Source organism: Euphorbia lathyris, chromosome 8, assembly GCF_963576675.1.
Source record: "Euphorbia lathyris chromosome 8, ddEupLath1.1, whole genome shotgun sequence".
NCBI classification, from domain to species: Eukaryota; Viridiplantae; Streptophyta; class Magnoliopsida; order Malpighiales; family Euphorbiaceae; genus Euphorbia; species Euphorbia lathyris.
In genome coordinates, this window is record NC_088917.1 from 72,075,550 (window position 1) to 72,089,385 (window position 13,836).

The 13,836-nt window shown below is 40.8% G+C and overlaps 1 non-coding gene across 1 annotated transcript; it reads left to right on the top strand.

The window, feature by feature from the left end:
• The first annotated feature begins 220 nt into the window (after positions 1–220).
• LOC136204390 (small nucleolar RNA R71) lies at positions 221–326 on the top strand. The gene has a single exon (XR_010675232.1). It is a non-coding gene; the product is annotated as a small nucleolar RNA R71 (small nucleolar RNA).
• Positions 327–13,836: the final 13,510 nt, after the last annotated feature.

A 13,836-nucleotide genomic window follows, 5' to 3' on the forward strand; every position in this document is an offset into this window, starting at 1 on the left:
ACCTTTAACTGATGATGTAGTTGAGGATGATGGTTTCGCTATTGGTACGTGTCCACGTTCCGCGGGCCATATACTGCTGTTGATTGCCATTTCCTCCAGAAGTTCTCTTGCTTGGGCCGATGTTTTCTTCATGAATAACCCTCCAGACATAGCATCCAATGAACCTCTAGTTGTAGGATTTAGTCCATTATAAAATGTTTGCATTAAAAGTTCAGCGGGCAATTGGTGGTGTGGGCATAAACGTTGAAGTTCTTTAAAACGTTCCCAAGCCTCATAAAGAGTTTCATTATCATTTTGAAAAAAGATGTTAACTCTTTAATGACTCTTGCGGTTTTTGCTAAAGGAAATTTTTTTGATAAAAATGCTTGGGCTAATTGCTCCCAAGTCTCAAATGTAGCGGCTGGCATAGAAGTCAACCACTCTTTGGCTCGATCCTTCAAAGTAAAAGGAAAAAGGCGAAGATTGATTGCTTCCGCAGTCACATTCGGTATTTTAAAAGTGTCACAAATTTCTAAGAAATTTGTCAAATGGGTGTTAGGATTTTCGTTAGGTAACCCGTAAAATGTTACGTTATTTTGTAACATATTAAGCAATGCTGGCTTAATCTCAAATTTATTTGCATTTATTTGGGGTCTAACTATACTATTTGTTACACCGGACACTCCTGGCCTAGCGTAATCCATAAGCATAGCCATAACTTCTGGCTCAGTAATTCTAGTTTTTATTGGAGTTTTGTTTTTGTTTTTCTTTTCTTTCTTGTTCTTTTTAAGAGTTCTTTCAATTTCTGGGTCAATAGGATCTGGTGACGTGCCTGAACTTCGAGAACTGCGCATGAACCTGAAACTTCGCACGAACCGAAACTACCTTCAAAACAGAATTTGAAAAATAAATATGTTAGTAATTTGAAATAAATAAAATATAAAAGTTTGAATAAGTATAAATAAACCTAGATTCGAAATAAAATACGAAAAATCTAAATTTTTGTCAGAAATTTTGGCGTTCCCCGGCAACGGCGCCAAAAACTTGTTGAGCGATTTCCGCAAGTGCACGGTATACGCTTGTAGTAATAAAAGATATCGATCCCACAGGGAACGTTTTTTAACAAAAACTTATTTTGAATTGGTTAAATATACTTTTAAGATTTACAATAAGGAAAATCGTTGAATCGGATTTGGTGTTGAAATTGCTAGAATGAGAATTAGATTAGAGTATGAAGATGTTTAGAAAATACTTCTGATTTAGGAGTGAATTTGTAAGACATGAACATTTAGTACTTTTTAGAAAAGTAAACAAATGTATTCGTTTGCATTAAGCAAAGAAAACAACTTTAAACTTTGTATAAATTATAACGATGAAATAAATGACGGAACCTCTAATTTTTAGGCTTTGAACTGTAGTCAATCCTCCTACGGTCGGGTTAGATCGCTACCTTAACCAAATTAAAACTCTACCGAGATAATAATTTATCTAAGTGTTCAACAAAGTTTTCTTGTAAAGATTTTGAATTAAACTACGTTTTAATGAAAACACCAGCAATCCACTTCGGATCCTTTACCAAAGTGCTGCATAAAAATCTATCGAATAGAACGGACTTTATTAGATGAAATATAAATTGATACAAGTTTACAGAGAACAAAGAGCATGAAAACATTCGACGGCGTGCAAGTGAACGGGTTGTCAATCCTTTCCTTGGGTTTCGTTAGAGTTTGTCAGGCTCAGGGGCGGATTCTCTACTCAATCTTCTCGCTGAATCTTCGGAATAGAGACTGGTCTATCTACTACCAAAATGTAAACTAAATATGAACAATGTCTAAACGCTACTGTGTTTGTTATTATTGAATAAACAATGTGTGTACATCATATTGCTTTTTACAGAAATGAAATCTAAATTCTGAATCACTTGACTCGGAATTTCTGCATAAGTTCTATACTAATCTCTTTCTTCTATATCTTTTCAACTCTCCATCAACTCTTTATTTATAGATGTTGAAGTGTCGTGTCCGTTGTGAAAGATCGTATCCGTTGTAAAAGGACGTCTTTATCCACCCGAACGAACGCGTTTCTTGGAATTTAACATGTGTTCATTGTATTTGGCAGAATTTCTGCACTTACCGAGAATGGTAATTCTCGGCCGAGAATGGGGGAGCATTTATTTGGTCTTCGGACGAAGGGAAGGAGCTGCTGAAGAACGCGTGTCGTGACCGAGAATTGTGGATTCTCGATCGCGGCTTTCAGAAAATTCTCTACCGAGAATTGGTTTCCTCAACCGAGAATTTGACATTTCTTCTGTTTCTGACCTCGTCTTTGTCTTCGTTTAGGTGTAATTGATCTTCGTCGTTTTTAACTCCTTTTGTAAGGTTTTTATTCTGTTTTTAAGCTCTTTTCGTTCCTATTTGGATTTTACCAAATATTTAGGTACCTTACAAGAAAGAAACATATTCGAACGTAAAAGTATTCTAAACAGGTATAAATAGCATAAATTCGTAGCAATATTGATGTAATTACTAATGATATTTTAGGTATATTTTGGGCTTAACAAGTAGACAATCCTTCAGCACAGATGAGAAAGAGAAAAGGGGACAGAGGGTCGCCCTGTCATAATACCCGTTTTGGAACAATTGGCCCAACCTCCCTTTGGCCATGCATAATTGTATATTTTACAGTCGTCATATCCATCATTATCCACTCAACCCATTTTATTGGGAAACCCAACACTAGCATCATTGCCTAGAGAAAACCCCATTCGACCCTGTCGTATGCCTTGCTCATATCCAGTTTCAGTGCCGCCAGACCATGCTTACCATGTCGAAGCCCCTTAAGTTTGTGAATCGCCTCGTATGCCACAATGATATTATCAGTGATCAATCTCCTAGGGATAAATGCGCTCTGACTATCAGGAATAATGGTTGGCAGGACTATTTTCAGTCTATGAGCCAACATTTTTTAAACGATTTTGAAAAGTACGTTGCACAGTGAGATAGGTCGGAGATCAGTAACTTTTTCAACCTTTTTCTTTTTTGGGATCATAACAATGTGCGTATCGTTTAAGCTAGGCAGAATATGGACATTATTTAGCATAGAGAGGCAAGCCGTCGTCACATGAGGACCAACTATGCTCTAGAAGTGTTGGTAAAAGGTAGGATTCAGGCCATCTGGTCTCGGGCTCTTATCTGGATGCATAGAGAAGCATCCTACCTTAACTTATGCTATAGTAAATGGTTTTATCAGCATTAAATGATCATCCTTTAACACCCTAGTTGTAACATTATCTAGAATTTCCTCAGCTTGGCATCCTATACTCGAAAAAATGTTAGTGAATTAATCTGTTAGTAAATCTTCCAACCCTGCACCCCATTCTACCCAATCCCCCTCAGAATTCTGCAATGCCTGGAACGAGTTGTTCCTTTATCGCGATGAGGCATGTGCGTGGAAATATTTAGTGTTGCAATCTCCATCGTTAAGCCAGAAAAGCTTTACACGTTGGCTCTAAAACTCAGCCTGTTGTTGGAGCGTATTCTAATATTTGTCAGACAGAGCCGTGAATAATCCCCTACTGTACACATTCGCCTTCCCTCGAAGATTTTCTAGCTCGCATTGGATGCTCTCCAAAGACTTGCTAAAATTCCCAACAAGAGATTTGCTCTAAGCACTAAGTGCTTTTGAGCATCGATTTATTTTCCCAGAAATGTCAGAGCCCCACGATTATTGAACCACGAAGCCGTTGTTGAAACACCTTTCCACATGATTTTGATTTGACAAAATTATTTAATAAGAATTAAATCTCCATGATAAAAATATTCCAACACATTAAATTTAAATGCTTTGATTTATTTGTACTAATGTGTTTGTTCAATGTTGAGTTATTTAAATCTATAAGACATCAAGTTGTATGGACCAAAGGCCCACAAGAGAAAGTCAAGCCCAAGTCAACGTGTCAATGCCTCACGGCCCAAGCAGATCAAAACGCAGGTCACACTGAGTAAAATGCAAGCCCAGCATTGAGAAGGATCGAGAAACCTTCGATCAAAAGCTTCAAGACGAAGCTGCTGAGTTGAGTGACAAGATAGTCAGGTCAGCAGCTGGCCTGAATAAACTTGGAGACAAAGTATTTCTACTTCGGGTAAAGTTCAGAAGACGCAGAAAGCTGTCTAGAAGACTTTACCATAAATATGGAAACATTCTGTCCTGTCTAACGAAAAGCTGCTGAGCACTGCCGAAGACAGAAGATACAAGGTTTTGATTGGCCAAAGACGCTGAGCACGTACTAAGTGAAAGCGACAGGAAGCCGTTTCTCCAACGGTTATTTCGAAATTCGAAATAACCAGTGCATCAAGTGTCACTATAAATAGGCCACTCAAACGCTTCATTCGATGCAGATCTTCAATCAAGTCAAAACGCTGACCAAATTGATATTCGAAGTTATGTGAGAAAAGCAAAGCAAATCTTACACCAATTCTAATTCTGTGTAAAAGTCTAGAGTGATCTAAATCATCTAAAGTGTCTTAGCAATTGTTGTTTAGGACAAACAAACACTTATCATTTCTAGAAGAATAGAAAGGAGAAGCTGAGTACTCGGTTATAGTACTCAACGGTAGAAATAGGAGTGAGTAGAGGAGTAGAGGAAGGTACTCTTGTATACTCAGCTTGCTATTGTAAAAGGTTTGTGCTCTACCTTTAAAGAGCTCAGTAGAGGATTCCAAAAAGCTCAAAAGGAATTCCGGGGACTGGACGTAGGCGGAGAGGCCGAACCAGGATATGTCTGCTGAGTAACATCTTTCTAACCCTTATCTCCTTAAATTATTGCTTGCTATAACACTGCCTAGTTAAACGCTAAAAAGAACATAAGCTGAGTTGAGTGAACTGAGAAGCTGAGTTCAGGAATAGACTCAGGTGCTATTTCCTGACTCAAGGATAGATTCAGTCTTAGTCACCTGTTGACTAAGCTTGTATCTAAAACTTACTCAGTCTCACCGTGCTAAAAGACTCCAAGAAAGTCTAAGTTCGAAATTAACAGTCAGCCATACGTGAAAATTTTAAATAGTTCCTAACCCCCCCCCCCTTGGAACTAATATTGTTACGTTACGCGGGACCAACAAGTGGTATCAGAGCCTAAAGGCTCACTAAACAAGATATAACTATCTTGAGCTGATCCCCACAATGGCTGAGAACAGCACTCGTTTCCTCCCAGAAAATCAGACAACTCAGATTCTTCTTGAGGGACTGTCCATTACTAGGCCTCCTCTGTTCTTCGGGTCTAACTATACCTTTTGGAAGAACGGAATGAAAAACTTCATTCAGGCAACAAACATGAGTGCATGACTTTCCATAGTCCAAGGCCCGTTTGTTCCTGTTGAAACTGTTGACGGACAAACGTCTGTCAAAGCTGAGGCTAAGTGGTCAGAGGATGACCTCAAGAAACTGCAAAATCATGCCGCTGCTATAAACATGCTTCACTGTTCATTAGATGTTGCAGAGTACAATAAAATCTCAGGTTGCGAGTCAGCATAGGAAATATGGAAGAAGCTGGAGGTCACCTATGAAGGAACCAGTAAAGTCAAGGAATCCAAGGTGAACCAACATATGAGGCTGTACGAGTTATTCGAGATGAATGATGGTGAAGGAATTTCTGACATGAACTCAAGGTTCACCAACATTATCCACGAACTCAAGAGGCTCGACAAGATCTTCACTAAGGAAGAGCATGTGAAGAAAATACTGAGGAGTCTTCCCCAAAGCTGGCAAGCAAAGAAGACAGTCGTTGAGGAAGCCCAAGATCTAACCACCTACAAGTATGATGAACTCATCGGATCCTTGCTGACCCATGAGATATCAATGAAGAATTTTGAGGTGAAAGAAAAAGTTGAGGACAAGAAGCAAAAGTCTCTTGTCATGAAAGCTGACTCCACTAATGGTGACTCATCTGATGATGAAGAAATGGCCATGTTCACTAGAAAGATGAAGAAGCTGTTCCGCAAGAATGACAAGTACAGCAGAAAGCCATTCAAGAAATATGATAACAACAAAGCTGAGTCAAGCGACATCAAATACAGGAAAGAAAGCTCAAAGCCTATCACATGCTTTGAATGTCATCAAACTGGCCATATCAAGTCAAGCTGTCCTACTTTGAAGAAGGACAAGAAAAGTGGAAGAAAAGCAATGGTGGCCACTTGGAGCGATAGTGATGAAACATCTTCATCAGAAGCTGAAGCAACTGAGTCAGCAAACATCTGTTTCATGGTAGAGGATGCTGCTGACCTCTGTCCGTCTGAGCAAGCTGACTCATTGTGTGCATCCGACAATGAGGAACAACCAACTGAGGTAACAACTCCACCCTTGCTCAGAAATGAAATGATTAACGCCCTGAGTGATCTTTACACACTTGTCAAAAAGTGTAACAAGAAAGTGCGTGCACTCAGCAAGCGATGTGATGAGATTGAGGAGATCAAACTCAGTGACCTTCATCATCTTCTCCAGGAAAATACTAGGCAAGATGCAAATCTCAAAATCATGCATAGCTATGTCACTGAGGTCAAATCAGACTCTAAGAAGCTGAGGAAGGACATCACATCTATTCAGAACCAACTAAAGGTTCCGAATAAGAAAAATGTCCATCATTTCGCTGAGTACTCAGGTACTAGTCAGCGAAAATGGACTCCCCAACAAAATGTCCAATGTGAATTTTGTGGGAAGAAAGGCCACACTACCAAGGTGTGTTGGCATGCTCAGCACAATGGTGCTGACCCGCCAATAAGGCGTCCACAAAGAAAGGTCCACTATGACTTCTGTGGTAAGACTGGCCACACCACCAATGTGTGCCGTCATAAAATGAAATATGATGTATCAATTGCTGTGCCTAACAAACGAGGACCCAAAAGGACTTGGGTACCTAAAGATAACTAGTTATATTGCAGGTCGGCCTGAGGTGTGCAGAGAAGTCAAAGTTGTGGTATATTGACAGTGCATGCTTGAGGCATATGACGGGTGATGAAACTCAGTTCATCACACTTGAACTTAAACGAGGAGGAAGCGTAAGTTTTGGAGACAACAAAAAGAGTAAGATAGTAGGGTCAGGAACCGTTGGTGGTAATCCTACTATTGAGTCAGTCTCCCTAGTCAGAGGACTTGAATATAACCTACCGAGCGTAGCTCAGCTCTGTGATAGCGGTAGGAAGGTTATATTCGATGCCACTGGATGTAAAATACTCGAGGGGAAAACGAATGAATTGATTTTAACCGCCCCTCGCGTTGACAATGTTTTTATGCTGAGTTTAGAAAAGAAATTTTCAAAAAATATATGCTTAATGTCAAAGGAAGAAAATTCCTGGCTATGGCACAGGAGACTTGGTCATGTAAGCATGGACCTCTTGGCCAAATTAGCAAGAAAGCAATTAGTTGAGGGACTGCCAGAAATTAAGTTCGAAAAGGATCAATTGTGCAACGCTTGTCAGCAAGGAAAACAAACCAAAAAATCTTTTCATAGTAAAAACATCGTCTCAACTAAGCGTCCACTTGAGTTGCTACACTTGGATCTCTTCGGACCAGTCCATCCGCTGAGCTTGGGTGGTAGGAGATTTTGCTTGGTCATTGTAGATGACTTCTCGCGGTACACTTGGATTATCCTGCTGAGTAGCAAGGATGAAACCTTTGAGACATTTTCAACATTAGTTAGAAAACTTGAAAATGATAAAGACCTAAAAATAGCTCACATCCGAAGTGATAATGGTGGAGAATTCAAAAACCAACAGTTTGTTGAGTTCTGTGAAGCCAGCGACATTGACCATAACTTCTCTGCTCCTAGAACTCCTCAACAGAATGGGGTAGTTGAAAGGAAGAACAGAACTTTGGTTGAAATAGCCAGGATAATGCTGAGTGAGAATAGGCTTCCAAAGTACTTTTGGGGTGAAGCTGTCAACACAGCCTGTTATATACTCAATAGGGCTCTAGTCAAGCCCATATTGAAGAAAACTCCCTACGAACTTTGGAAAGGACGAAAGCCCAACATTGGATACTTTCGTGCCTTTGGTTGTAAATGTTTTATCTTAAATACTAAGAACAACCTTGCTTAGTTTGATTCAAAAGCTGATGAAGCTATCTTTTTAGGTTACTCAACAAACAACAAAGCATATAGAGTTTTCAATAAACGAACTCAGGTCTTAGAAGAGTCAGTACACATTGAGTTCGATGAAACTAACCCTGTAGGGAAAGTCAGTCAAACGACTGAGGATGATCCGTACTCAGCAGAAGCTGACCAAAGTGGAGCCGCTGAGTTACCACTTCAAGGGCTGACCAAAGGTAAGAAAGACACTCAAACTGTTTTCACTGACCAATCCATACCTGCAGAGATCGTTGAAACACAACCAGCTCAAGACATCACACTACCGAAAGAAATCAGAATCCCAAGAGGACACTCTGAAAACGCCATTCTCGATGCTGCTGAGAACACCCTGATGACAAGAAATCAACTCAAGAGATACCTCAGCAATGTAGCATTCGTCTCAGTTCTGGAACCAAAGAATTTCTTAGAAGCTGAGAACGACGAGTACTGGATGGGTGCAATGCAAGAAGAGCTTGATCAGTTCAAAAGAAATGAAGTTTGGGACTTGGTGCCAAATCCAAGAAGCCAGAAGACCATAGGAACAAGATGGGTTTTCCGCAACAAGTTAGATGAGCAAGGGAATGTGGTTAGAAACAAAGCAAGACTTGTAGCTCAGGGCTACAGTCAGCAGGAAGGTATTGACTACTGTGAGACCTTCGCCCCAGTGGCAAGGCTTGAAGCAATTAGAATTTTATGTGCATATGTGAGTTTCATGAATTTTAAATTGTTTCAAATGGATGTTAAGAGTGCATTTCTTAATGGAGTTATAAATGAGGAAGTTTATGTCAATCAGCCTCCAGGGTTTGAGGATCCAAAATTCCCAAACCATATTTATAAACTCAAAAAGGCTCTGTACGGTCTCAAGCAAGAACCACGTGCTTGGTATGAGAGGCTGGCCAGTTTCCTGTTGACTAGAAATTATGTCAGAGGCAAAGCTGATACACCCTTATTCATTAAGAGAAAGGGTAAAGACACCCTTCTGGCTCAAATATATGTTGATGACATTATTTTTGGTGCTACTAACAAATCTATGTGCAAGGAGTTTAGCAAACAGATGCAGACTGAGTTTGAAATGTCAATGATGGGAGAACTTAACTTCTTCCTTGGACTCCAAATCAAACAAGGAAGGAATGGCATCTTCATAAGTCAAACGAAGTATGCTAAGGAGATATTGAAGAAATATGAACTTGACAACTGTAAGCCAATATCGACCCCAATGGGCACTGACATTGTCCTCTATGCTGATGAAAGTGGTAAGTCAGTAGATAGCAAATTATATCGAGGTATGATTGGCTCTTTACTTTACTTAACATCGAGTAGACCGGACATTCAGTTCCCAGTATGTTATTGCGCTAGATATCAATCTAACCCTAAGGAATCTCACTACATAGCTGTAAAAAGAATCCTTAGATATTTGCAAGGCTCAGTGAATGCATGCTTATGGTATCCCAATACTCATGACTTTACACTTCTCGGATACACTGACGCTGACTATGGACGAGATAAGCTAGAACGAAAAAGCACTTCAGGAGGATGTCATTTCCTTGGAAGCTGTCTTGTGTCTTGGTTCAGTAAAAAGCAGTCATCAGTAGCCCTATCAACCACTGAAGCTGAGTACATTGCTGCTGGAAGCTGTGTTGCTCAAGTCCTTTGGATCAAGCAATAGCTAGAAGATTATGGTGTTCAGACCAAAATGATTAAAGTCAAATGTGACAACAAAAGTGACATTGACCTATCAAAGAACCCAATCCAGCACAACAGGATGAAGCATGTCAGCATAAGGCATCACTTCATCAGAGACCATGTACTCAAGGGAGAGATCAAGCTGACCTATGTCCCAACGGATAAGCAGTTTGCTGATATCTTCACCAAGCCACTGGCTCGTGAGCAATTCAACATACTTAGAGAAGCTATCGGTATGTTCAATCCACTTCAATAAATTCTAAGTATAATTCATGCTGAGTGTTTTGATTACATGTTGAGTGGCTATGCATGCTGGGTGCTTTTACCATGCAAACGTATAAAACTGACCGATACACTCAGCACCTGAACTGCTAAGTAACTACGTTGCTGAGTAAAGCAACTTGCACAATTAGGGTTTGCATGCGTATTTAAGTAGCCTCTAGGATGACGTAAGTGTCATCATTAGTAAAACCACGCGCCGTTTCTCGCAATTAATGTCAGTAATAACTAACTATCGATGGTTCAAATTCTCACCATTCTCCTCGACCTATCAAATCAACGCTTACCGGCTATAAATAGTGAAATATTTCTCACTATTTACTTTCTACGATTGATTTTTGAACTCTCTCTCTCTCTCAAATCCCAAATCTCTAAGCATTTCCAAAGAAGTCTTCAAGAACACCATGTCTGATTCCCAGAATCTCTCCGATGACTAATACGAAGACAATCTATTAGATATCAATCCTGGCTCTCCAACGGGTCACGGTCAGCACGGTAAACCTATGGATGAAGTCAGCATCCTCGGTATTGACCCCAACACGGAACACTCAACTCCTTCTAAGAAGAAGAAGAAGGACAAGGGAAAGAACTCTCAGGAGAGGACTTTCAAATCCGTATTCTCTGATGTTGAAAACCTCGAAGTCATCCCTTCAAGATGGTTCTCCAAGAGCTTCGTCGAAGCTGAGAAGCCCTACAGCGACTGGATATCCAAGAATGGATGGACCAAACTCTTTTCTCTCAGCGGCCTGACCTACCCAAGGCTAGTGACTGGGTTCTACTCAAACTTACTGGTGGCACAAGACGATGTTGATTTCATGGTCACATATGTAAACAAAAAACAAATCATCATCGATCCCTCATACCTGTCCATTCTCTTAGACCTAAAGGCGGAAGGAGCTGAATTAAGGAAAACCAATGACTATAAACGAGCTAAGTACAAATCTGAGTTCTGTAAGCCAAAAGGTCACGTCGATGAAGTATCGTGCACCTCACTTAGTTAGCATCAAAGACAAGCTCACTATCTCTTGACCAACTACCTGTTCCCAAAGGTCAACTCCACATCTTCCGCATCCAACTTCGGGCAGTGATTCCTTTGGCATATGATAAACTACAAACCTCTAAACATGCCTGCATTTCTGATCGGAGCATTTCAACGAAGCACTGGAGCTCTTCTTTTGGGATCGCTCATCACCAAAATCATCAAGGATCATAAGATCAGCTTCAAAGGTGAGGAGAGTATAGTAGGGACAGAAATCACCGTTGAGATCCTAGCTGGACTAGCACACAATCTTCCTTTCAAATCCAAATCGAAGAAAGGAAAGGATACTGTGGATGAAGAGGAGGATGAGCTGCCCAGTAAAGGGAAGAAGAGAAAGGTAGACACATCAGCTGCACCAAAGACTATGCTGGCACTCCAAACTGCCAAAAGAATTAAAGTGGTACTGGCCAATCCCACTCGAGCTGAGCCTGCTAAAAAGAAAGCTGACCTGTCTAAGCCTTCCCAAAAATGACCCACTGCTGTCCAAGAAACTGAGGATGAGCATGAGCAAACTGAGCCACCCCTAAAGAGGAAGAAGGGTTCTGAAGATACACCATTGAACGCAATTCCTCTTGGTTTTGCTGTTCTGAAGGACTCCTTCTTCCTGCGAGCTCAGGAAACTAATAACATTGAAACCACCTCTAATACTCAACAAGAAAATTCTGTCTCTGCTGAGAAGACAATGAAGACAGCACCAACCACCTCAACTGCTAAAGAACCAGTTGTTGAGTTGGAAATTGGGTCTCCTGTAAATACCACGACCGTGGAAGAACAAGTTGAGGATGTCCCAAACATCATCACTGTTGATCAAACTCCGTCTCCAAAACAATCTAAGGATGGCAGCGAAAGGAGATTCAAAAAGAAATCACTCAAACCACTAGTGTTTGATATATTGGATGATTCCCCTATGCATGACCCTATTGTTAATCTGACTGACTTGGACTTCAATTTCTTCTCCAAACGCATTGCCAAGTCCTCACCAGTCAAGGAAAAACAAGCCTCTGTTTCTCACAATTAGGAACATGCCGAAGCTGACGCTCCTCAGGGTCAGAAATCTGCCGACACCACTGCTCCTGCCTCAACTGAGCATGTGATCGAAGAACCTACTGTTCAAGAAAATGAACAAGTACCTGAGAAAACTCCTGCTCAGGACAATCTCGAGCTGACTCCTCCACAAGTCAATACTCAGCTCCAGAATGATACTGAGCAGGTAGATATTGCTGCTGCGCAAACCAATCCTCTTACTAAACAGTCAGTGCCTGCTACTGGCCTCAACACTGAGTCTGCCACTCCAATTCCTCAACCTTCACATAATCAAAAGGGCACCTCCATTTCTGGTGAGCTACCCAATATCCAAACACCTTCTGCTAACCAGAACTCAGTTCCTGAGATTCCATCAGCTGATCCACTGAACTTCCTTACTACTTCCGCCTCTGGAAAAAGAATCCTCCAAGCTGCTCAAAAACTAATCGCAGACATACAACGAACTCATGCCTCTGATACTGAGTATCTTTCTGCTGAGCCAACTCAACTGAGCACCATCACGCAACTTCTGACTGAACTCAAAAGTCTTAAGGAGCTTTTGTGTGTGCTAACTGATATGGTTGCTCAGCAGCCAAAGCAGGAGTTCGCTACAAAGATGGCTAACCTTCATCTGCATATGGTGCACCACATGGATACTATTGAAGGAAAGTTAAATGCCTTATCTGCTGCAAACTCTGGTGTGGCTCAGTCTGCACAAGTAGCTCAAGCCTTCACTCAACTCAGCACTGAGCTCACTACCACTAGAGACTTGGTTTCATCTTCTTCTCAGTGCACTATCGAGCAAATCACTGAAGCTATTCGTATGCTCAGTCTATCTCGTGAAGAAATGAAAACTGACCAGGCAAAGTCATCTGAAATCTTCCAACTCTCCAAGGCCACCTATCAACACATCACACATCAATCCAATCAGCTCCATCACTATGATGCTGCCTTGCTCAAGATGTACCATCAGTCTTACGCCATGATGACTGACACCATGAGCTGGATGGGCAAGTCCCTTCAATTTATACTCAGCGTCATAAGCTCCCATATGGACATTCTGGCATCCAACATGGCTGGTGGAATCAAAGTCTTTGACGGGCTTAAGCACAGTACGGCTCAAATGCAACAGTATTCATCTCTGCTGGCTCATGCTGTTGATCAAGGGAAGTTTTATGCAGCTGTCCCTCATCCCATTGATGCTGGCAAAATGGGGGAGAAAAACAAACAACCGGCAGAAGGAACTCAAAAGAAGAATCATCCTGGTTCTTCCTCTGATGTCCCTCCCAGCACTCAACCTCAGCAACAAGATGCAACAAAGACCAGTCAGCAAACCAAATCCAAATCGAACCAAGTTTCTGTCAACATTAGACGATAAATGTTTTCACTTGTGTAAACTTAGTTTTAGTTCTTGCTGACTACATGTTTCTTGTGTTGCTGAGTTAATATGTTATCGTATCTTCTATTTAAACATTTGTGTTATCTGTTAATCGCTTTATGCTTATCTGCTGTGTTGATCTAAGATTCATGACTTGTCTCACATGTCTTCTTATACAAATTGAACAAAATATCTAAAGCTTGAAAAATAGAAATTAATCAAGTACTTGGCCATTGAGTAAAACTACTCAGCCTCAACTAACTCGCTCAGCCTACTCTAATATCTGAACTTAATATTCCGCTTAACTTAATATCGAAACTGAGTAAAGTGAGACTGATC